Below are 25,184 nucleotides of genomic sequence, written 5' to 3'. Positions count from 1 at the left end.
AACTGTATGACGGGTGTGATCTTTATAGCATTCCAAATCTTCATACTTTGCCGTATGGCTCTATAGCTCAGTGGTTAGAGCACTGGTCTTGTAAACCAGGGGTCGTGAGTTCAATTCTCACTGGGGCCTTGCTTTTGACTCTGTGACATTCATCTGAAACTTTACACAGTGCTGCAAAGGGTGGGAGTTACCATTTGCCGATTCTGTCCTGGGCTGCCCATCATGATTTAAAAAGTGCTGAAACTAGAGACAGGAGTAGCAGAGGTCATGTGATGCATGTTGAAAGAATAACAACATTAACTTGAACATTTCCTTATATTAACTGTAACTCAGTAAAAACGTTTCATATTTTTTTGTTCAGTATAGTAAATAATGGCTACTTCTGAGAAAGTATTAAAACTTCTGAAGGGCAGTATTCTGAATTTCTACCTGACTGACGTGCCCAAAGTAAACTGCCTGTTACTCAGGACCAGAAGCTAGGAAATGCATATAATTGGTAGAATTTGATGGAAAACACTTTGAAGTTTCTAAACTGTTAAAATAATGTCTGTGAGTATAACAGAATTGATATGGCAGGCGAAAACCCAAGGAAAATCCATCCAGAAATAGTTTTATTTTTTGGCGCTAAGAGGCCTTTCCAATGCAAGTCTATGGGTCTGTATATAAAAATTCCTCCCAGATTGCAGTACCTATGGATTCCACTAGATGTCAACAGTCTTTTGTACAGGGTTTCAGGCTTGTTTGTTGAAATACGAACAAGTAATAGTAGTTTTTCCCAAGGAAGCTCAACAGGAAAAGTAGGCTTTTGGCGCGCATGAATGAGGGTGCGCTCTTCGTTATTTTCCTTTCCTATTGAACACCGTTCTTTCTGTCTGGAGTATTATCCTTTATTTACATCTTAGGGTACCTGAGGGTTGAATAGAACATTGTTTGACTTGTATGAACAAAGTTTACCGGTAGCTTTTTGGATTCCTTTGTATGCATGTTGAAGGAGTGGATTACTGAAATCAATGGCTCCAACTAAACTAACTTTATTGGATATAAAGAAGGAATTTATCAAACAAAACGAACATTCATTGTGTAGCTGGGATCCTTGGGATTGCAAACAGGTAAGTGATTTATTTAATCACCATTTTCAATTCTGTGAAGCCTGTGCTGGTTGAAAAAATATTTTGATGTGGGGCGCTGTCCTCAGATAATCACATGGTATGCTTCCACCGTAAAGCCTTTTTGAAATCTGGCAACGCATTTGGATTAACAAGAAGTTAAGCTTTTAAATGATATGAGACACTTCTATCTTCATGAATGTTTAATATTATGACTTTGTCAATTGAATTTGGCGCGCTCCAATTTCATCGGATGTTGTCGGAAGAGGGTATTACTGTCAAGAGGAGTGAAACAAGGTTGTCCACTGTCGACATATCTATTCATCATGGCCATCAAAATGTTAGCTATTAAAATCAGAACCAACAATAAAATCAAGGGGATAGAAATCCGGGGCTTAAAAACAAAGGTGTCATTGTACGCTGAGGACTTATGCTTTCTTTTAAAACCACCATTTGGATCGCTGCAGAGACTCATAGACAATCTAGATCATTTCTCTAACCTCTCTGGAATACAACTGAACTATGATAAGTGTACCCTTATAAAGTTGGATGGTTTTCAGAGATTGGTGAGAGGGGTTGAGGGTAGCTGAAGGGTGGGACTAAAATTAAAAATATAAAAATATGACTAATGTAAAATATACTGTGTCCCTAATATGTTTATAGTATGTATAAGCTAGAAGTAGAAGTCTAAGTATTGATGTCCATTAATTGAATCCAATTAGGGGAGGGGTGGTAGGGTTAAGGGAAAATAATACAATGGAATGTTTGTAAAAAAAATGTATGGGGGATTGGAAATGATGCAGACAGTTACATTGAAAGGACACACAATCCATCTGCAGTATTAAAGCTGATCTACCCCTAAAAATAACAAAATGGATGGTCATGAAGGAGAGGAGACTATTAAAGGAGAATTCTGAAGAATGTGGACCACTATACCAGACCTGCCTGTGGGTCACATAGACCTGGGAGAGTTTGTCATTAAATGTATAACAAAGGATGTCAAGGAATCTGCATTTACTGTAGGAGCCAGACTGGGAAACCTGCATGTTTGGTTACTTAGGTGTGTCTCTTTTTTTAACTGTATGACGGGTGTGATCTTTATAGCATTCCAATTCTTCATACCTTGCCGTATGGCTCCATAGCTCAGTGGTTAGAGCACTGGTCTTGTAAACCAGGGGTCGTGAGTTCAATTCTCACTGGGGCCTTGATTTTGACTCTACCCTCTGTGACATTCATCTGAAACTTTGCAAAGGGTGGGAGTTACCATTTGCCGATTCTGTCCTGGGCTGCCCATCATGATTTAAAAAGTGCTGAAACTAGAGACAGGAGTAGCAGAGGTCATGTAATCCAGTGATGCATGTTGAAAGAATAACAACATTAACTTGAACTTTTCCTTATATTAACTCAGTAAAAACGTTTCAATTGTTGCGTGTTGCATATATTTTTTTGTTCAGTATAGTAAATAATGGCTACTTCTGAGAAAGTATTAAAACTTCTGAAGGGCAGTATTCTGAATGCCTGACTGACGTGCCCAAAGTAAACTGCCTGTTACTCAGGACCAGAAGCTAGGAAATGCATATAATTGGTAGAATTTGATGGAAAACACTTTGAAGTTTCTGAACTGTTAAAATAATGTCTGTGAGTATAACAGAATTGATATGGCAGGCGAAAACCCAAGGAAAATCCATCCAGAAATAGTTGTATTTTTTGGCGCTAAGAGGCCTTTCCAATGCAAGTCTATGGGTCTGTATATAAAAATTCCTCCCAGATTGCAGTACCTATGGATTCCACTAGATGTCAACAGTCTTTATACAGGGTCTCAGGCTTGTTTGTTGAAATACGAACAAGTAATAGTAGTTTTTCCCAAGGAAGCTCAACAGGAAAAGTAGGCTTTTGGCGCGCATGAATGAGGGTGCGCTCTTCGTTATTTTCCTTTCCTATTGAACACCGTTCTTTCTGTCTGGAGTATTATCCTTTATTTACATCTTAGGGTACCTGAGGGTTGAATAGAACATTGTTTGACTTGTATGAACAAAGTTTACCGGTAGCTTTTTGGATTCCTTTGTATGCATGTTGAAGGAGTGGATTACTGAAATCAATGGCTCCAACTAAACTAACTTTATTGGATATAAAGAAGGAATTTATCAAACAAAACGAACATTCATTGTGTAGCTGGGATCCTTGGGATTGCAAACAGGTAAGTGATTTATTTAATCACCATTTTCAATTCTGTGAAGCCTGTGCTGGTTGAAAAAATATTTTGATGTGGGGCGCTGTCCTCAGATAATCACATGGTATGCTTCCGCCGTAAAGCCTTTTTGAAATCTGGCAACGCATTTGGATTAACAAGAAGTTAAGCTTTTAAATGATATGAGACACTTCTATCTTCATGAATGTTTAATATTATGACTTTGTCAATTGAATTTGGCGCTCTCCAATTTCATCGGATGTTGTCGGAAGAGGGTATTACTGTCAAGAGGAGTGAAACAAGGTTGTCCACTGTCGACATATCTATTCATCATGGCCATCAAAATGTTAGCTATTAAAATCAGAACCAACAATAAAATCAAGGGGATAGAAATCCGGGGCTTAAAAACAAAGGTGTCATTGTACGCTGAGGACTTATGCTTTCTTTTAAAACCACCATTTGGATCGCTGCAGAGACTCATAGACAATCTAGATCATTTCTCTAACCTCTCTGGAATACAACTGAACTATGATAAGTGTACCCTTATAAAGTTGGATGGTTTTCAGAGATTGGTGAGAGGGGTTGAGGGTAGCTGAAGGGTGGGACTAAAATTAAAAATATAAAAATATGACTAATGTAAAATATACTGTGTCCCTAATATGTTTATAGTATGTATAAGCTAGAAGTAGAAGTCTAAGTATTGATGTCCATTAATTGAATCCAATTAGGGGAGGGGTGGTAGGGTTAAGGGAAAATAATACAATGGAATGTTTGTAAAAAAAATGTATGGGGGATTGGAAATGATGCAGACAGTTACATTGAAAGGACACACAATCCATCTGCAGTATTAAAGCTGATCTACCCCTAAAAATAACAAAATGGATGGTCATGAAGGAGAGGAGACTATTAAAGGAGAATTCTGAAGAATGTGGACCACTATACCAGACCTGCCTGTGGGTCACATAGACCTGGGAGAGTTTGTCATTAAATGTATAACAAAGGATGTCAAGGAATCTGCATTTACTGTAGGAGCCAGACTGGGAAACCTGCATGTTTGGTTACTTAGGTATGGCAGGCGAAAACCCAAGGAAAATCCATCCAGAAATAGTTTTATTTTTTGGCGCTAAGAGGCCTTTCCAATGCAAGTCTATGGGTCTGTATATAAAAATTCCTCCCAGATTGCAGTGCCTATTGATTCCACTAGATGTCAACAGTCTTTATACAGGGTTTCAGGCTTGTTTGTTGAAATACGAACAAGTAATAGTAGTTTTTCCCAAGGAAGCTCAACAGGAAAAGTAGGCTTTTGGCGCGCATGAATGAGGGTGCGCTCTTCGTTATTTTCCTTTCCTATTGAACACCGTTCTTTCTGTCTGGAGTATTATCCTTTATTTACATCTTAGGGTACCTGAGGGTTGAATAGAACATTGTTTGACTTGTATGAACAAAGTTTACCGGTAGCTTTTTGGATTCCTTTGTATGCATGTTGAAGGAGTGGATTACTGAAATCAATGGCTCCAACTAAACTAACTTTTTGGGATATAAAGAAGGACTTTATCAAACAAAACGAACATTCATTGTGTAGCTGGGATCCTTGGGATTGCAAACAGAGGAAGATCTTCAAAGGTAAGTGATTAATTTAATCGTTATTTTCAATTCTGTGAAGCCTGTGCTGGTTGAAAAAATATTTTGATGTGGGGCGCTGTCCTCAGATAATCACATGGTATGCTTCCGCCGTAAAGCCTTTTTGAAATCTGGCAACGCATTTGGATTAACAAGAAGTTAAGCTTTTAAATGATATGAGACACTTCTATCTTCATGAATGTTTAATATTATGACTTTGTCAATTGAATTTGGCGCTCTCCAATTTCATCGGATGTTGTCGGAAGAGGGTATTACTGTCAAGAGGAGTGAAACAAGGTTGTCCACTGTCGACATATCTATTCATCATGGCCATCCAAATGTTAGCTATTAAAATCAGAACCAACAATAAAATCAAGGGGATAGAAATCTGGGGCTTAAAAACAAAGGTGTCATTGTACGCTGAGGACTTATGCTTTCTTTTAAAACCACAATTTGGATCGCTGCAGAGGCTCATAGACAATCTAGATCATTTCTCTAACCTCTCTAGAATACAACTGAACTATGATAAGTGTACCCTTATAAAGTTGGATGGTTTTCAGAGATTGGTGGGAGGGGTTGAGGGTAGCTGAAGGGTGGGACTAAAATTAAAAATATACAAATATGACTAATGTAAAATATACTGTGTCCCTAATATGTTTATAGTATGCATGAGCTAGAAGTAGAAGCCTAAGTATTGATGTCCATTAATTTACTCCAATTAGGGGAGAGGTGGTAGGGTTAAGGGAAAATAATACAATGGAATGTTTGTAAAAAAAATTGTATGGGGGATTGGAAATTATGCAGACAGTTAGATTGAAAGGACACACAATCTATCTGCAGTATTAAAGCTGATCTACCCCTAAAAATAACAAAATGGATGGTCATGAAGGAGAGGAGACAAGGAAAGGAGGAGAGGAGACTATTAAAGGAGAATTCTGAAGAATGTGGACCACTAGACCAGACCTGCCTGTGGGTCACATAGACCTGGGAGAATTTGTCATTAAATGCATAACAAAGGATGTCAAGGAATCTGCATTTACTGTAGGAGCCAGACTGGGAAACCTGCATGTTTGGTTACTTAGGTGTGTCTCTTTTTTTAACTGTATGACGGGTGTGATCTTTATAGCATTCCAAATCTTCATACTTTGCCGTATGGCTCTATAGCTCAGTGGTTAGAGCACTGGTCTTGTAAACCAGGGGTCGTGAGTTCAATTCTCACTGGGGCCTTGCTTTTGACTCTGTGACATTCATCTGAAACTTTACACAGTGCTGCAAAGGGTGGGAGTTACCATTTGCCGATTCTGTCCTGGGCTGCCCATCATGATTTAAAAAGTGCTGAAACTAGAGACAGGAGTAGCAGAGGTCATGTGATGCATGTTGAAAGAATAACAACATTAACTTGAACATTTCCTTATATTAACTGTAACTCAGTAAAAACGTTTCATATTTTTTTGTTCAGTATAGTAAATAATGGCTACTTCTGAGAAAGTATTAAAACTTCTGAAGGGCAGTATTCTGAATTTCTACCTGACTGACGTGCCCAAAGTAAACTGCCTGTTACTCAGGACCAGAAGCTAGGAAATGCATATAATTGGTAGAATTTGATGGAAAACACTTTGAAGTTTCTAAACTGTTAAAATAATGTCTGTGAGTATAACAGAATTGATATGGCAGGCGAAAACCCAAGGAAAATCCATCCAGAAATAGTTTTATTTTTTGGCGCTAAGAGGCCTTTCCAATGCAAGTCTATGGGTCTGTATATAAAAATTCCTCCCAGATTGCAGTACCTATGGATTCCACTAGATGTCAACAGTCTTTTGTACAGGGTTTCAGGCTTGTTTGTTGAAATACGAACAAGTAATAGTAGTTTTTCCCAAGGAAGCTCAACAGGAAAAGTAGGCTTTTGGCGCGCATGAATGAGGGTGCGCTCTTCGTTATTTTCCTTTCCTATTGAACACCGTTCTTTCTGTCTGGAGTATTATCCTTTATTTACATCTTAGGGTACCTGAGGGTTGAATAGAACATTGTTTGACTTGTATGAACAAAGTTTACCGGTAGCTTTTTGGATTCCTTTGTATGCATGTTGAAGGAGTGGATTACTGAAATCAATGGCTCCAACTAAACTAACTTTATTGGATATAAAGAAGGAATTTATCAAACAAAACGAACATTCATTGTGTAGCTGGGATCCTTGGGATTGCAAACAGGTAAGTGATTTATTTAATCACCATTTTCAATTCTGTGAAGCCTGTGCTGGTTGAAAAAATATTTTGATGTGGGGCGCTGTCCTCAGATAATCACATGGTATGCTTCCACCGTAAAGCCTTTTTGAAATCTGGCAACGCATTTGGATTAACAAGAAGTTAAGCTTTTAAATGATATGAGACACTTCTATCTTCATGAATGTTTAATATTATGACTTTGTCAATTGAATTTGGCGCGCTCCAATTTCATCGGATGTTGTCGGAAGAGGGTATTACTGTCAAGAGGAGTGAAACAAGGTTGTCCACTGTCGACATATCTATTCATCATGGCCATCAAAATGTTAGCTATTAAAATCAGAACCAACAATAAAATCAAGGGGATAGAAATCCGGGGCTTAAAAACAAAGGTGTCATTGTACGCTGAGGACTTATGCTTTCTTTTAAAACCACCATTTGGATCGCTGCAGAGACTCATAGACAATCTAGATCATTTCTCTAACCTCTCTGGAATACAACTGAACTATGATAAGTGTACCCTTATAAAGTTGGATGGTTTTCAGAGATTGGTGAGAGGGGTTGAGGGTAGCTGAAGGGTGGGACTAAAATTAAAAATATAAAAATATGACTAATGTAAAATATACTGTGTCCCTAATATGTTTATAGTATGTATAAGCTAGAAGTAGAAGTCTAAGTATTGATGTCCATTAATTGAATCCAATTAGGGGAGGGGTGGTAGGGTTAAGGGAAAATAATACAATGGAATGTTTGTAAAAAAAATGTATGGGGGATTGGAAATGATGCAGACAGTTACATTGAAAGGACACACAATCCATCTGCAGTATTAAAGCTGATCTACCCCTAAAAATAACAAAATGGATGGTCATGAAGGAGAGGAGACTATTAAAGGAGAATTCTGAAGAATGTGGACCACTATACCAGACCTGCCTGTGGGTCACATAGACCTGGGAGAGTTTGTCATTAAATGTATAACAAAGGATGTCAAGGAATCTGCATTTACTGTAGGAGCCAGACTGGGAAACCTGCATGTTTGGTTACTTAGGTGTGTCTCTTTTTTTAACTGTATGACGGGTGTGATCTTTATAGCATTCCAATTCTTCATACCTTGCCGTATGGCTCCATAGCTCAGTGGTTAGAGCACTGGTCTTGTAAACCAGGGGTCGTGAGTTCAATTCTCACTGGGGCCTTGATTTTGACTCTACCCTCTGTGACATTCATCTGAAACTTTGCAAAGGGTGGGAGTTACCATTTGCCGATTCTGTCCTGGGCTGCCCATCATGATTTAAAAAGTGCTGAAACTAGAGACAGGAGTAGCAGAGGTCATGTAATCCAGTGATGCATGTTGAAAGAATAACAACATTAACTTGAACTTTTCCTTATATTAACTCAGTAAAAACGTTTCAATTGTTGCGTGTTGCATATATTTTTTTGTTCAGTATAGTAAATAATGGCTACTTCTGAGAAAGTATTAAAACTTCTGAAGGGCAGTATTCTGAATGCCTGACTGACGTGCCCAAAGTAAACTGCCTGTTACTCAGGACCAGAAGCTAGGAAATGCATATAATTGGTAGAATTTGATGGAAAACACTTTGAAGTTTCTGAACTGTTAAAATAATGTCTGTGAGTATAACAGAATTGATATGGCAGGCGAAAACCCAAGGAAAATCCATCCAGAAATAGTTGTATTTTTTGGCGCTAAGAGGCCTTTCCAATGCAAGTCTATGGGTCTGTATATAAAAATTCCTCCCAGATTGCAGTACCTATGGATTCCACTAGATGTCAACAGTCTTTATACAGGGTCTCAGGCTTGTTTGTTGAAATACGAACAAGTAATAGTAGTTTTTCCCAAGGAAGCTCAACAGGAAAAGTAGGCTTTTGGCGCGCATGAATGAGGGTGCGCTCTTCGTTATTTTCCTTTCCTATTGAACACCGTTCTTTTTGTCTGGAGTATTATCCTTTATTTACATCTTAGGGTACCTGAGGGTTGAATAGAACATTGTTTGACTTGTATGAACAAAGTTTACCGGTAGCTTTTTGGATTCCTTTGTATGCATGTTGAAGGAGTGGATTACTGAAATCAATGGCTCCAACTAAACTAACTTTTTTGGATATAAAGAAGGAATTTATCAAACAAAACGAACATTCATTGTGTAGCTGGGATCCTTGGGATTGCAAACAGGTAAGTGATTTATTTAATCACCATTTTCAATTCTGTGAAGCCTGTGCTGGTTGAAAAAATATTTTGATGTGGGGCGCTGTCCTCAGATAATCACATGGTATGCTTCCGCCGTAAAGCCTTTTTGAAATCTGGCAACGCATTTGGATTAACAAGAAGTTAAGCTTTTAAATGATATGAGACACTTCTATCTTCATGAATGTTTAATATTATGACTTTGTCAATTGAATTTGGCGCTCTCCAATTTCATCGGATGTTGTCGGAAGAGGGTATTACTGTCAAGAGGAGTGAAACAAGGTTGTCCACTGTCGACATATCTATTCATCATGGCCATCAAAATGTTAGCTATTAAAATCAGAACCAACAATAAAATCAAGGGGATAGAAATCCGGGGCTTAAAAACAAAGGTGTCATTGTACGCTGAGGACTTATGCTTTCTTTTAAAACCACCATTTGGATCGCTGCAGAGACTCATAGACAATCTAGATCATTTCTCTAACCTCTCTGGAATACAACTGAACTATGATAAGTGTACCCTTATAAAGTTGGATGGTTTTCAGAGATTGGTGAGAGGGGTTGAGGGTAGCTGAAGGGTGGGACTAAAATTAAAAATATAAAAATATGACTAATGTAAAATATACTGTGTCCCTAATATGTTTATAGTATGTATAAGCTAGAAGTAGAAGTCTAAGTATTGATGTCCATTAATTGAATCCAATTAGGGGAGGGGTGGTAGGGTTAAGGGAAAATAATACAATGGAATGTTTGTAAAAAAAATGTATGGGGGATTGGAAATGATGCAGACAGTTACATTGAAAGGACACACAATCCATCTGCAGTATTAAAGCTGATCTACCCCTAAAAATAACAAAATGGATGGTCATGAAGGAGAGGAGACTATTAAAGGAGAATTCTGAAGAATGTGGACCACTATACCAGACCTGCCTGTGGGTCACATAGACCTGGGAGAGTTTGTCATTAAATGTATAACAAAGGATGTCAAGGAATCTGCATTTACTGTAGGAGCCAGACTGGGAAACCTGCATGTTTGGTTACTTAGGTGTGTCTCTTTTTTTAACTGTATGATGGGTGTGATCTTTATAGCATTCCAATTCTTCATACCTTGCCGTATGGCTCCATAGCTCAGTGGTTAGAGCACTGGTCTTGTAAACCAGGGGTCGTGAGTTCAATTCTCACTGGGGCCTTGATTTTGACTCTACCCTCTGTGACATTCATCTGAAACTTTGCAAAGGGTGGGAGTTACCATTTGCCGATTCTGTCCTGGGCTGCCCATCATGATTTAAAAAGTGCTGAAACTAGAGACAGGAGTAGCAGAGGTCATGTAATCCAGTGATGCATGTTGAAAGAATAACAACATTAACTTGAACTTTTCCTTATATTAACTCAGTAAAAACGTTTCAATTGTTGCGTGTTGCATATATTTTTTTGTTCAGTATAGTAAATAATGGCTACTTCTGAGAAAGTATTAAAACTTCTGAAGGGCAGTATTCTGAATGCCTGACTGACGTGCCCAAAGTAAACTGCCTGTTACTCAGGACCAGAAGCTAGGAAATGCATATAATTGGTAGAATTTGATGGAAAACACTTTGAAGTTTCTAAACTGTTAAAATAATGTCTGTGAGTATAACAGAATTGATATGGCAGGCGAAAACCCAAGGAAAATCCATCCAGAAATAGTTGTATTTTTTGGCGCTAAGAGGCCTTTCCAATGCAAGTCTATGGGTCTGTATATAAAAATTCCTCCCAGATTGCAGTACCTATGGATTCCACTAGATGTCAACAGTCTTCATACAGGGTCTCAGGCTTGTTTGTTGAAATACGAACAAGTAATAGTAGTTTTTCCCAAGGAAGCTCAACAGGAAAAGTAGGCTTTTGGCGCGCATGAATGAGGGTGCGCTCTTCGTTATTTTCCTTTCCTATTGAACACCGTTCTTTCTGTCTGGAGTATTATCCTTTATTTACATCTTAGGGTACCTGAGGGTTGAATAGAACATTGTTTGACTTGTATGAACAAAGTTTACCGGTAGCTTTTTGGATTCCTTTGTATGCATGTTGAAGGAGTGGATTACTGAAATCAATGGCTCCAACTAAACTAACTTTTTTGGATATAAAGAAGGAATTTATCAAACAAAACGAACATTCATTGTGTAGCTGGGATCCTTGGGATTGCAAACAGGTAAGTGATTTATTTAATCACCATTTTCAATTCTGTGAAGCCTGTGCTGGTTGAAAAAATATTTTGATGTGGGGCGCTGTCCTCAGATAATCACATGGTATGCTTCCGCCGTAAAGCCTTTTTGAAATCTGGCAACGCATTTGGATTAACAAGAAGTTAAGCTTTTAAATGATATGAGACACTTCTATCTTCATGAATGTTTAATATTATGACTTTGTCAATTGAATTTGGCGCTCTCCAATTTCATCGGATGTTGTCGGAAGAGGGTATTACTGTCAAGAGGAGTGAAACAAGGTTGTCCACTGTCGACATATCTATTCATCATGGCCATCAAAATGTTAGCTATTAAAATCAGAACCAACAATAAAATCAAGGGGATAGAAATCCGGGGCTTAAAAACAAAGGTGTCATTGTACGCTGAGGACTTATGCTTTCTTTTAAAACCACCATTTGGATCGCTGCAGAGACTCATAGACAATCTAGATCATTTCTCTAACCTCTCTGGAATACAACTGAACTATGATAAGTGTACCCTTATAAAGTTGGATGGTTTTCAGAGATTGGTGAGAGGGGTTGAGGGTAGCTGAAGGGTGGGACTAAAATTTAAAATATAAAAATATGACTAATGTAAAATATACTGTGTCCCTAATATGTTTATAGTATGTATAAGCTAGAAGTAGAAGTCTAAGTATTGATGTCCATTAATTGAATCCAATTAGGGGAGGGGTGGTAGGGTTAAGGGAAAATAATACAATGGAATGTTTGTAAAAAAAATGTATGGGGGATTGGAAATGATGCAGACAGTTACATTGAAAGGACACACAATCCATCTGCAGTATTAAAGCTGATCTACCCCTAAAAATAACAAAATGGATGGTCATGAAGGAGAGGAGACTATTAAAGGAGAATTCTGAAGAATGTGGACCACTATACCAGACCTGCCTGTGGGTCACATAGACCTGGGAGAGTTTGTCATTAAATGTATAACAAAGGATGTCAAGGAATCTGCATTTACTGTAGGAGCCAGACTGGGAAACCTGCATGTTTGGTTACTTAGGTGTGTCTCTTTTTTTAACTGTATGACGGGAGTGATCTTTATAGCATTCCAATTCTTCATACCTTGCCGTATGGCTCCATAGCTCAGTGGTTAGAGCACTGGTCTTGTAAACCAGGGGTCGTGAGTTCAATTCTCACTGGGGCCTTGATTTTGACTCTACCCTCTGTGACGTTCATCTGAAACTTTGCAAAGGGTGGGAGTTACCATTTGCCGATTCTGTCCTGGGCTGCCCATCATGATTTAAAAAGTGCTGAAACTAGAGACAGGAGTAGCAGAGGTTATGTAATCCAGTGATGCATGTTGAAAGAATAACAACATTAACTTGAACTTTTCCTTATATTAACTCAGTAAAAACGTTTCAATTGTTGCGTGTTGCATATATTTTTTTGTTCAGTATAGTAAATAATGGCTACTTCTGAGAAAGTATTAAAACTTCTGAAGGGCAGTATTCTGAATGCCTGACTGACGTGCCCAAAGTAAACTGCCTGTTACTCAGGACCAGAAGCTAGGAAATGCATATAATTGGTAGAATTTGATGGAAAACACTTTGAAGTTTCTAAACTGTTAAAATAATGTCTGTGAGTATAACAGAATTGATATGGCAGGCGAAAACCCAAGGAAAATCCATCCAGAAATAGTTGTATTTTTTGGCGCTAAGAGGCCTTTCCAATGCAAGTCTATGGGTCTGTATATAAAAATTCCTCCCAGATTGCAGTACCTATGGATTCCACTAGATGTCAACAGTCTTCATACAGGGTCTCAGGCTTGTTTGTTGAAATACGAACAAGTAATAGTAGTTTTTCCCAAGGAAGCTCAACAGGAAAAGTAGGCTTTTGGCGCGCATGAATGAGGGTGCGCTCTTCGTTATTTTCCTTTCCTATTGAACACCGTTCTTTCTGTCTGGAGTATTATCCTTTATTTACATCTTAGGGTACCTGAGGGTTGAATAGAACATTGTTTGACTTGTATGAACAAAGTTTACCGGTAGCTTTTTGGATTCCTTTGTATGCATGTTGAAGGAGTGGATTACTGAAATCAATGGCTCCAACTAAACTAACTTTTTTGGATATAAAGAAGGAATTTATCAAACAAAACGAACATTCATTGTGTAGCTGGGATCCTTGGGATTGCAAACAGGTAAGTGATTTATTTAATCACCATTTTCAATTCTGTGAAGCCTGTGCTGGTTGAAAAAATATTTTGATGTGGGGCGCTGTCCTCAGATAATCACATGGTATGCTTCCGCCGTAAAGCCTTTTTGAAATCTGGCAACGCATTTGGATTAACAAGAAGTTAAGCTTTTAAATGATATGAGACACTTCTATCTTCATGAATGTTTAATATTATGACTTTGTCAATTGAATTTGGCGCTCTCCAATTTCATCGGATGTTGTCGGAAGAGGGTATTACTGTCAAGAGGAGTGAAACAAGGTTGTCCACTGTCGACATATCTATTCATCATGGCCATCAAAATGTTAGCTATTAAAATCAGAACCAACAATAAAATCAAGGGGATAGAAATCCGGGGCTTAAAAACAAAGGTGTCATTGTACGCTGAGGACTTATGCTTTCTTTTAAAACCACCATTTGGATCGCTGCAGAGACTCATAGACAATCTAGATCATTTCTCTAACCTCTCTGGAATACAACTGAACTATGATAAGTGTACCCTTATAAAGTTGGATGGTTTTCAGAGATTGGTGAGAGGGGTTGAGGGTAGCTGAAGGGTGGGACTAAAATTTAAAATATAAAAATATGACTAATGTAAAATATACTGTGTCCCTAATATGTTTATAGTATGTATAAGCTAGAAGTAGAAGTCTAAGTATTGATGTCCATTAATTGAATCCAATTAGGGGAGGGGTGGTAGGGTTAAGGGAAAATAATACAATGGAATGTTTGTAAAAAAAATGTATGGGGGATTGGAAATGATGCAGACAGTTACATTGAAAGGACACACAATCCATCTGCAGTATTAAAGCTGATCTACCCCTAAAAATAACAAAATGGATGGTCATGAAGGAGAGGAGACTATTAAAGGAGAATTCTGAAGAATGTGGACCACTATACCAGACCTGCCTGTGGGTCACATAGACCTGGGAGAGTTTGTCATTAAATGTATAACAAAGGATGTCAAGGAATCTGCATTTACTGTAGGAGCCAGACTGGGAAACCTGCATGTTTGGTTACTTAGGTGTGTCTCTTTTTTTAACTGTATGACGGGAGTGATCTTTATAGCATTCCAATTCTTCATACCTTGCCGTATGGCTCCATAGCTCAGTGGTTAGAGCACTGGTCTTGTAAACCAGGGGTCGTGAGTTCAATTCTCACTGGGGCCTTGATTTTGACTCTACCCTCTGTGACGTTCATCTGAAACTTTGCAAAGGGTGGGAGTTACCATTTGCCGATTCTGTCCTGGGCTGCCCATCATGATTTAAAAAGTGCTGAAACTAGAGACAGGAGTAGCAGAGGTTATGTAATCCAGTGATGCATGTTGAAAGAATAACAACATTAACTTGAACTTTTCCTTATATTAACTCAGTAAAAACGTTTCAATTGTTGCGTGTTGCATATATTTTTTTGTTCAGTATAGTAAATAATGGCTACTTCTGAGAAAGTATTAAAACTTCTGAAGGGCAGTATTCTGAATGCCTGACTGACGTGCCCAAAGTAAACTGCCTGTTACTCAGGACCAGAAGCTAGGAAATGCATATAATTGGTAGAATTTGATGGAAAACACTTTGAAGTTTCTAAACTGTTAAAATAATGTCTGTGAGTATAACAGAATTGATATGGCAGGCGAAAACCCAAGGAAAATCCATCCAGAAATAGATTTATTTTTTGGTGCTAAGAGGCCTTTCCAATGCAAGTCTATGGGTTTGTATATAAAAATTCCTCCCAGATTGCAGTACCTATGGATTCCACTAGATGTCAACAGTCTTTATACAGGGTTTCAGGCTTGTTTGTTGAAATACGAACAAGTAATAGTAGTTTTTCCCAAGGAAGCTCAACAGGAAAAGTAGGCTTTTGGCGCGCATGAATGAGGGTGCGCTCTTCGTTATTTTCTTTTCCTATTGAACACCGTTCTTTCTGTCTGGAGTATTATCCTTTATTTACATCTTAGGGTACCTGAGGGTTGAATAGAACATTGTTTGACTTGTATGAACAAAGTTTACCGGTAGCTTTTTGGATTCCTTTGTATGCATGTTGAAGGAGTGGAATACTGAAATCAATGGCTCCAACTAAACTAACTTTTTTGGATATAAAGAAGGAATTTATCAAACAAAACGAACATTCATTGTGTAGCTGGGATCCTTGGGATTGCAAACAGGTAAGTGATTTATTTAATCACCATTTTCAATTCTGTGAAGCCTGTGCTGGTTGAAAAAATATTTTGATGTGGGGCGCTGTCCTCAGATAATCACATGGTATGCTTCCGCCGTAAAGCCTTTTTGAAATCTGGCAACGCATTTGGATTAACAAGAAGTTAAGCTTTTAAATGATATGAGACACTTCTATCTTCATGAATGTTTAATATTATGACTTTGTCAATTGAATTTGGCGCTCTCCAATTTCATCGGATGTTGTCGGAAGAGGGTATTACTGTCAAGAGGAGTGAAACAAGGTTGTCCACTGTCGACATATCTATTCATCATGGCCATCAAAATGTTAGCTATTAAAATCAGAACCAACAATAAAATCAAGGGGATAGAAATCCGGGGCTTAAAAACAAAGGTGTCATTGTACGCTGAGGACTTATGCTTTCTTTTAAAACCACCATTTGGATCGCTGCAGAGACTCATAGACAATCTAGATCATTTCTCTAACCTCTCTGGAATACAACTGAACTATGATAAGTGTACCCTTATAAAGTTGGATGGTTTTCAGAGATTGGTGAGAGGGGTTGAGGGTAGCTGAAGGGTGGGACTAAAATTTAAAATATAAAAATATGACTAATGTAAAATATACTGTGTCCCTAATATGTTTATAGTATGTATAAGCTAGAAGTAGAAGTCTAAGTATTGATGTCCATTAATTGAATCCAATTAGGGGAGGGGTGGTAGGGTTAAGGGAAAATAATACAATGGAATGTTTGTAAAAAAAATGTATGGGGGATTGGAAATGATGCAGACAGTTACATTGAAAGGACACACAATCCATCTGCAGTATTAAAGCTGATCTACCCCTAAAAATAACAAAATGGATGGTCATGAAGGAGAGGAGACTATTAAAGGAGAATTCTGAAGAATGTGGACCACTATACCAGACCTGCCTGTGGGTCACATAGACCTGGGAGAGTTTGTCATTAAATGTATAACAAAGGATGTCAAGGAATCTGCATTTACTGTAGGAGCCAGACTGGGAAACCTGCATGTTTGGTTACTTAGGTGTGTCTCTTTTTTTAACTGTATGACGGGTGTGATCTTTATAGCATTCCAATTCTTCATACCTTGCCGTATGGCTCCATAGCTCAGTGGTTAGAGCACTGGTCTTGTAAACCAGGGGTCGTGAGTTCAATTCTCACTGGGGCCTTGATTTTGACTCTACCCTCTGTGACATTCATCTGAAACTTTGCAAAGGGTGGGAGTTACCATTTGCCGATTCTGTCCTGGGCTGCCCATCATGATTTAAAAAGTGCTGAAACTAGAGACAGGAGTAGCAGAGGTCATGTAATCCAGTGATGTATGTTGAAAGAATAACAACATTAACTTGAACTTTTCCTTATATTAACTCAGTAAAAACGTTTCAATTGTTGCGTGTTGCGTATATTTTATTATTCAGTATAGTAAATAATGGCTACTTCTGAGAAAGTATTAAAACTTCTGAAGGGCAATATTCTGAATGCCTGACTGACGTGCCCAAAGTAAACTGCCTGTTACTCAGGACCAGAAGCTAGGAAATGCATATAATTGGTAGAATTTGATGGAAAACACTTTGAAGTTTCTAAACTGTTAAAATAATGTCTGTGAGTATAACAGAATTGATATGGCAGGCGAAAACCCAAGGAAAATCCATTCAGAAATAGATTTATTTTTTGGTGCTAAGAGGCCTTTCCAATGCAAGTCTATGGGTTTGTATATAAAAATTCCTCCCAGATTGCAGTACCTATGGATTCCACTAGATGTCAACAGTCTTTATACAGGGTTTCAGGCTTGTTTGTTGAAATACGAACAAGTAATAGTAGTTTTTCCCAAGGAAGCTCAACAGGAAAAGTAGGCTTTTGGCGCGCATGAATGAGGGTGCGCTCTTCGTTATTTTCCTTTCCTATTGAACACCGTTCTTTCTGTCTGGAGTATTATCCTTTATTTACATCTTAGGGTACCTGAGGGTTGAATAGAACATTGTTTGACTTGTATGAACAAAGTTTACCGGTAGCTTTTTGGATTCCTTTGTATGCATGTTGAAGGAGTGGATTACTGAAATCAATGGCTCCAACTAAACTAACTTTTTTGGATATAAAGAAGGAATTTATCAAACAAAACGAACATTCATTGTGTAGCTGGGATCCTTGGGATTGCAAACAGGTAAGTGATTTATTTAATCACCATTTTCAATTCTGTGAAGCCTGTGCTGGTTGAAAAAATATTTTGATGTGGGGCGCTGTCCCCAGATAATCACATGGTATGCTTCCGCCGTAAAGCCTTTTTGAAATCTGGCAACGCATTTGGATTAACAAGAAGTTAAGCTTTTAAATGATATGAGACACTTCTATCTTCATGAATGTTTAATATTATGACTTTGTCAATTGAATTTGGCGCTCTCCAATTTCATCGGATGTTGTCGGAAGAGGGTATTACTGTCAAGAGGAGTGAAACAAAGTTGTCCACTGTCGACATATCTATTCATCATGGCCATCAAAATGTTAGCTATTAAAATCAGAACCAACAATAAAATCAAGGGGATAGAAATCCGGGGCTTAAAAACAAAGGTGTCATTGTACGCTGAGGACTTATGCTTTCTTTTAAAACCACCATTTGGATCGCTGCAGAGACTCATAGACAATCTAGATCATTTCTCTAACCTCTCTGGAATACAACTGAACTATGATAAGTGTACCCTTATAAAGTTGGATGGTTTTCAGAGATTGGTGAGAGGGGTTGAGGGTAGCTGAAGGGTGGGACTAAAATTAAAAATATAAAAATATGACTAATGTAAAATATACTGTGTCCCTAATATGTTTATAGTATGTATAAGCTAGAAGTAGAAGTCTAAGTATTGATGTCCATTAATTGAATCCAATTAGGGGAGGGGTGGTAGGGTTAAGGGAAAATAATACAATGGAATGTTTGTAAAAAAAGATGTATGGGGGATTGGAAATGATGCAGACAGTTACATTGAAAGGACACACAATCCATCTGCAGTATTAAAGCTGATCTACCCCTAAAAATAACAAAATGGATGGTCATGAAGGAGAGGAGACTATTAAAGGAGAATTCTGAAGAATGTGGACCACTATACCAGACCTGCCTGTGGGTCACATAGACCTGGGAGAGTTTGTCATTAAATGTATAACAAAGGATGTCAAGGAATCTGCATTTACTGTAGGAGCCAGACTGGGAAACCTGCATGTTTGGTTACTTAGGTGTGTCTCTTTTTTTAACTGTATGACGGGTGTGATCTTTATAGCATTCCAATTCTTCATACCTTGCCGTATGGCTCCATAGCTCAGTGGTTAGAGCACTGGTCTTGTAAACCAGGGGTCGTGAGTTCAATTCTCACTGGGGCCTTGATTTTGACTCTACCCTCTGTGACATTCATCTGAAACTTTGCAAAGGGTGGGAGTTACCATTTGCCGATTCTGTCCTGGGCTGCCCATCATGATTTAAAAAGTGCTGAAACTAGAGACAGGAGTAGCAGAGGTCATGTAATCCAGTGATGCATGTTGAAAGAATAACAACATTAACTTGAACTTTTCCTTAACTCAGTAAAAACGTTTCAATTGTTGCGTGTTGCGTATATTTTATTATTCAGTATAGTAAATAATGGCTACTTCTGAGAAAGTATTAAAACTTCTGAAGGGCAGTATTCTGAATGCCTGACTGACGTGCCCAAAGTAAACTGCCTGTTACTCAGGACCAGAAGCTAGGAAATGCATATAATTGGTAGAATTTGATGGAAAACACTTTGAAGTTTCTAAACTGTTAAAATAATGTCTGTGAGTATAACAGAATTGATATGGCAGGCGAAAACCCAAGGAAAATCCATCCAGAAATAGTTGTATTTTTTGGCGCTAAGAGGCCTTTCCAATGCAAGTCTATGGGTCTGTATATAAAAATTCCTCCGAGATTGCAGTACCTATGGATTCCACTAGATGTCAACAGTCTTTATACAGGGTTTCAGGCTTGTTTGTTGAAATACGAACAAGTAATAGTAGTTTTTCCCAAGGAAGCTCAACAGGAAAAGTAGACTTTTGGCACGCATGAATGAGGGTGCGCTCTTCGTTATTTTCCTTTCCTATTGAACACCGTTCTTTCTGTCTGGAGTATTATCCTTTATTTACATCTTAGGGTACCTGATGGTTGAATAGAACATTGTTTGACTTGTATGAACAAAGTTTACCGGTAGCTTTTTGGATTCCTTTGTATGCATGTTGAAGGAGTGGATTACTGAAATCAATGGCTCCAACTAAACTAACTTTTTTGGATATAAAGAAGGAATTTATCAAACAAAACGAACATTCATTGTGTAGCTGGGTTCCTTGGGATTGCAAACAGAGGAAGATCTTCAAAGGTAAGTGATTTATTTAATCGCTATTTGCAATTCTGTGAAGCCTGTGCTGGTTGAAAAAATATTTTGATGTGGGGCGCTGTCCTCAGATAATCACATGGTATGCTTCCGCCGTAAAGCCTTTTTGAAATCTGGCAACGCATTTAGATTAACAAGAAGTTAAACTTTTAAATGATGTGAGACACTTCTATCTTCATGAATGTTTAATATTATGACTTTGTCAATTTGAATTTGGCGCTCTCCAATTTCACCGGATGTTGTCGGAAGAGGGTATTACTGTCAAGAGGAGTGAAACAAGGTTGTCCACTGTCGACATATCTATTCATCATGGCCATCAAATTGTTAGCTATTAAAATCAGAACCAACAATAAAATCAAGGGGATAGAAATCCGGGGCTTAAAAACAAAGGTGTCATTGTACGCTGAGGACTTATGCTTTCTTTTAAAACCACCATTTGGATCACTGCAGAGACTCATCGACAATCTAGATCATTTCTCTAACCTCTCTGGAATACAACTGAACTATGATAAGTGTACCCTTATAAAGTTGGATGGTTTTCAGAGATTGGTGAGAGGGGTTGAGGGTAGCTGAAGGGTGGGACTAAAATTAAAAATATAAAAATATGACTAACGTAAAATATACTGTGTCCCTAATATGTTTATAGTATGTATAAGCTAGAAGTAGAAGTCTAAGTATTGATGTCCATTAATTGAATCCAATTAGGGGAGGGGTGGTAGGGTTAAGGGAAAATAATACAATGGAATGTTTGTAAAAAAAATGTATGGGGGATTGGAAATGATGCAGACAGTTACATTGAAAGGACACACAATCCATCTGCAGTATTAAAGCTTATCTACCCCTAAAAATAACAAAATGGATGGTCATGAAGGAGAGGAGACTATTAAAGGAGAATTCTGAAGAATGTGGACCACTATACCAGACCTGCCTGTGGGTCACATAGACCTGGGAGAGTTTGTCATTAATTGTATAACAAAGGATGTCAAGGAATCTGCATTTACTGTAGGAGCCAGACTGGGAAACCTGCATGTTTGGTTACTTAGGTGTGTCTCTTTTTTTAACTGTATGACGGGAGTGATCTTTATAGCATTCCAATTCTTCATACCTTGCCGTATGGCTCCATAGCTCAGTGGTTAGAGCACTGGTCTTGTAAACCAGGGGTCGTGAGTTCAATTCTCACTGGGGCCTTGATTTTGACTCTACCCTCTGTGACATTCATCTGAAACTTTGCAAAGGGTGGGAGTTACCATTTGCCGATTCTGTCCTGGGCTGCCCATCATGATTTAAAAAGTGCTGAAACTAGAGACAGGAGTAGCAGAGGTCATGTAATCCAGTGATGCATGTTGAAAGAATAACAACATTAACTTGAACTTTTCCTTATATTAACTCAGTAAAAACGTTTCAATTGTTGCGTGTTGCATATATTTTTTTGTTCAGTATAGTAAATAATGGCTACTTCTGAGAAAGTATTAAAACTTCTGAAAGGCAGTATTCTGAATGCCTGACTGACATGCCCAAAGTAAACTGCCTGTTACTCAGTACCAGAAGCTAGGAAATGCATATAATTGGTAGAATTTGATGGAAAACACTTTGAAGTTTCTAAACTGTTAAAATAATGTCTGTGAGTATAACAGAATTGATATGGCAGGCGAAAACCCAAGGAAAATCCATCCAGAAATAGTTGTATTTTTTGGCGCTAAGAGGCCTTTCCAATGCAAGTCTATGGGTCTGTATATAAAAATTCCTCCCAGATTGCAGTACCTATGGATTCCACTAGATGTCAACCGTCTTTATACAGGGTTTCAGGCTTGTTTGTTGAAATACGAACAAGTAATAGTAGTTTTTCCCAAGGAAGCTCAACAGGAAAAGTAGGCTTTTGGCGCGCATGAATGAGGGTGCGCTCTTCGTTATTTTCCTTTCCTATTGAACACCGTTCTTTCTGTCTGGAGTATTATCCTTTATTTACATCTTACCTGAGGGTTGAATAGAACATCAACCTGAGGGTTGAATAGAACATTGTTTGACTTGTATGAACAAAGTTTACCGGTAGCTTTTTGGATTCCTTTGTATGCATGTTGAAGGAGTGGATTACTGAAATCAATGGCTCCAACTAAACTAACTTTTTTGGATATAAAGAAGGAATTTATCAAACAAAACGAACATTCATTGTGTAGCTGGGATCCTTGGGATTGCAAACAGGTAAGTGATTTATTTAATCACCATTTTCAATTCTGTGAAGCCTGTGCTGGTTGAAAAAATATTTTGATGTGGGGCGCTGTCCTCAGATAATCACATGGTATGCTTCCGTCGTAAAGCCTTTTTGAAATCTGGCAACGCATTTGGATTAACAAGAAGTTAAGCTTTTAAATGATATGAGACACTTCTATCTTCATGAATGTTTAATATTATGACTTTGTCAATTGAATTTGGCGCTCTCCAATTTCATCGGATGTTGTCGGAAGAGGGTATTACTGTCAAGAGGAGTGAAACAAGGTTGTCCACTGTCGACATATCTATTCATCATGGCCATCAAAATGTTAGCTATTAAAATCAGAACCAACAATAAAATCAAGGGGATAGAAATCCGGGGCTTAAAAACAAAGGTGTCATTGTACGCTGAGGACTTATGCTTTCTTTTAAAACCACCATTTGGATCGCTGCAGAGACTCATAGACAATCTAGATCATTTCTCTAACCTCTCTGGAATACAACTGAACTATGATAAGTGTACCCTTATAAAGTTGGATGGTTTTCAGAGATTGGTGAGAGGGGTTGAGGGTAGCTGAAGGGTGGGACTAAAATTTAAAATATAAAAATATGACTAATGTAAAATATACTGTGTCCCTAATATGTTTATAGTATGTATAAGCTAGAAGTAGAAGTCTAAGTATTGATGTCCATTAATTGAATCCAATTAGGGGAGGGGTGGTAGGGTTAAGGGAAAATAATACAATGGAATGTTTGTAAAAAAAATGTATGGGGGATTGGAAATGATGCAGACAGTTACATTGAAAGGACACACAATCCATCTGCAGTATTAAAGCTGATCTACCCCTAAAAATAACAAAATGGATGGTCATGAAGGAGAGGAGACTATTAAAGGAGAATTCTGAAGAATGTGGACCACTATACCAGACCTGCCTGTGGGTCACATAGACCTGGGAGAGTTTGTCATTAAATGTATAACAAAGGATGTCAAGGAATCTGCATTTACTGTAGGAGCCAGACTGGGAAACCTGCATGTTTGGTTACTTAGGTGTGTCTCTTTTTTTAACTGTATGACGGGTGTGATCTTTATAGCATTCCAATTCTTCATACCTTGCCGTATGGCTCCATAGCTCAGTGGTTAGAGCACTGGTCTTGTAAACCAGGGGTCGTGAGTTCAATTCTCACTGGGGCCTTGATTTTGACTCTACCCTCTGTGACATTCATCTGAAACTTTGCAAAGGGTGGGAGTTACCATTTGCCGATTCTGTCCTGGGCTGCCCATCATGATTTAAAAAGTGCTGAAACTAGAGACAGGAGTAGCAGAGGTCATGTAATCCAGTGATGTATGTTGAAAGAATAACAACATTAACTTGAACTTTTCCTTATATTAACTCAGTAAAAACGTTTCAATTGTTGCGTGTTGCGTATATTTTATTATTCAGTATAGTAAATAATGGCTACTTCTGAGAAAGTATTAAAACTTCTGAAGGGCAATATTCTGAATGCCTGACTGACGTGCCCAAAGTAAACTGCCTGTTACTCAGGACCAGAAGCTAGGAAATGCATATAATTGGTAGAATTTGATGGAAAACACTTTGAAGTTTCTAAACTGTTAAAATAATGTCTGTGAGTATAACAGAATTGATATGGCAGGCGAAAACCCAAGGAAAATCCATCCAGAAATAGCTTTATTTTTTGGTGCTAAGAGGCCTTTCCAATGCAAGTCTATGGGTTTGTATATAAAAATTCCTCCCAGATTGCAGTACCTATGGATTCCACTAGATGTCAACAGTCTTTATACAGGGTTTCAGGCTTGTTTGTTGAAATACGAACAAGTAATAGTAGTTTTTCCCAAGGAAGCTCAACAGGAAAAGTAGGCTTTTGGCGCGCATGAATGAGGGTGCGCTCTTCGTTATTTTCCTTTCCTATTGAACACCGTTCTTTCTTTCTGGAGTATTATCCTTTATTTACATCTTAGGGTACCTGAGGGTTGAATAGAACATTGTTTGACTTGTATGAACAAAGTTTACCGGTAGCTTTTTGGATTCCTTTGTATGCATGTTGAAGGAGTGGATTACTGAAATCAATGGCTCCAACTAAACTAACTTTTTTGGATATAAAGAAGGAATTTATCAAACAAAACGAACATTCATTGTGTAGCTGGGATCCTTGGGATTGCAAACAGGTAAGTGATTTATTTAATCACCATTTTCAATTCTGTGAAGCCTGTGCTGGTTGAAAAAATATTTTGATGTGGGGCGCTGTCCCCAGATAATCACATGGTATGCTTCCGCCGTAAAGCCTTTTTGAAATCTGGCAACGCATTTGGATTAACAAGAAGTTAAGCTTTTAAATGATATGAGACACTTCTATCTTCATGAATGTTTAATATTATGACTTTGTCAATTGAATTTGGCGCTCTCCAATTTCATCGGATGTTGTCGGAAGAGGGTATTACTGTCAAGAGGAGTGAAACAAGGTTGTCCACTGTCGACATATCTATTCATCATGGCCATCAAAATGTTAGCTATTAAAATCAGAACCAACAATAAAATCAAGGGGATAGAAATCCGGGGCTTAAAAACAAAGGTGTCATTGTACGCTGAGGACTTATGCTTTCTTTTAAAACCACCATTTGGATCGCTGCAGAGACTCATAGACAAT

At 38.1% G+C, this 25,184-nt stretch overlaps 11 non-coding genes across 11 annotated transcripts; all 11 read left to right on the top strand.

Moving 5' to 3' along the window:
* The first annotated feature begins 56 nt into the window (after positions 1-56).
* Positions 57-129, top strand: trnat-ugu (transfer RNA threonine (anticodon UGU)). The gene has a single exon. It is a non-coding gene; the product is annotated as a tRNA-Thr (tRNA).
* Positions 130-2,238: 2,109 nt separating this feature from the next.
* Positions 2,239-2,311, top strand: trnat-ugu (transfer RNA threonine (anticodon UGU)). The gene has a single exon. It is a non-coding gene; the product is annotated as a tRNA-Thr (tRNA).
* A 3,757-nt stretch (positions 2,312-6,068) lies between these two features.
* On the top strand, positions 6,069-6,141 carry trnat-ugu (transfer RNA threonine (anticodon UGU)). Its single transcript has one exon. It is a non-coding gene; the product is annotated as a tRNA-Thr (tRNA).
* A 2,109-nt stretch (positions 6,142-8,250) lies between these two features.
* Positions 8,251-8,323, top strand: trnat-ugu (transfer RNA threonine (anticodon UGU)). The gene has a single exon. It is a non-coding gene; the product is annotated as a tRNA-Thr (tRNA).
* A 2,121-nt stretch (positions 8,324-10,444) lies between these two features.
* On the top strand, positions 10,445-10,517 carry trnat-ugu (transfer RNA threonine (anticodon UGU)). Its single transcript has one exon. It is a non-coding gene; the product is annotated as a tRNA-Thr (tRNA).
* A 2,121-nt stretch (positions 10,518-12,638) lies between these two features.
* trnat-ugu (transfer RNA threonine (anticodon UGU)) lies at positions 12,639-12,711 on the top strand. Its single transcript has one exon. It is a non-coding gene; the product is annotated as a tRNA-Thr (tRNA).
* Positions 12,712-14,832: 2,121 nt separating this feature from the next.
* On the top strand, positions 14,833-14,905 carry trnat-ugu (transfer RNA threonine (anticodon UGU)). Its single transcript has one exon. It is a non-coding gene; the product is annotated as a tRNA-Thr (tRNA).
* Positions 14,906-17,026: 2,121 nt separating this feature from the next.
* On the top strand, positions 17,027-17,099 carry trnat-ugu (transfer RNA threonine (anticodon UGU)). The gene has a single exon. It is a non-coding gene; the product is annotated as a tRNA-Thr (tRNA).
* Positions 17,100-19,221: 2,122 nt separating this feature from the next.
* On the top strand, positions 19,222-19,294 carry trnat-ugu (transfer RNA threonine (anticodon UGU)). The gene has a single exon. It is a non-coding gene; the product is annotated as a tRNA-Thr (tRNA).
* Positions 19,295-21,427: 2,133 nt separating this feature from the next.
* On the top strand, positions 21,428-21,500 carry trnat-ugu (transfer RNA threonine (anticodon UGU)). The gene has a single exon. It is a non-coding gene; the product is annotated as a tRNA-Thr (tRNA).
* Positions 21,501-23,640: 2,140 nt separating this feature from the next.
* trnat-ugu (transfer RNA threonine (anticodon UGU)) lies at positions 23,641-23,713 on the top strand. Its single transcript has one exon. It is a non-coding gene; the product is annotated as a tRNA-Thr (tRNA).
* Positions 23,714-25,184: the final 1,471 nt, after the last annotated feature.

The sequence above is a fragment of the Oncorhynchus mykiss genome, chromosome 2 (assembly GCF_057628025.1).
Source record: "Oncorhynchus mykiss isolate SJ-2025 chromosome 2, ASM5762802v1, whole genome shotgun sequence".
NCBI lineage: Eukaryota > Metazoa > Chordata > Actinopteri > Salmoniformes > Salmonidae > Oncorhynchus > Oncorhynchus mykiss.
Note: the sequence above shows the minus strand (reverse complement) of the source record. Positions and strands in the feature narration are given on the sequence as shown.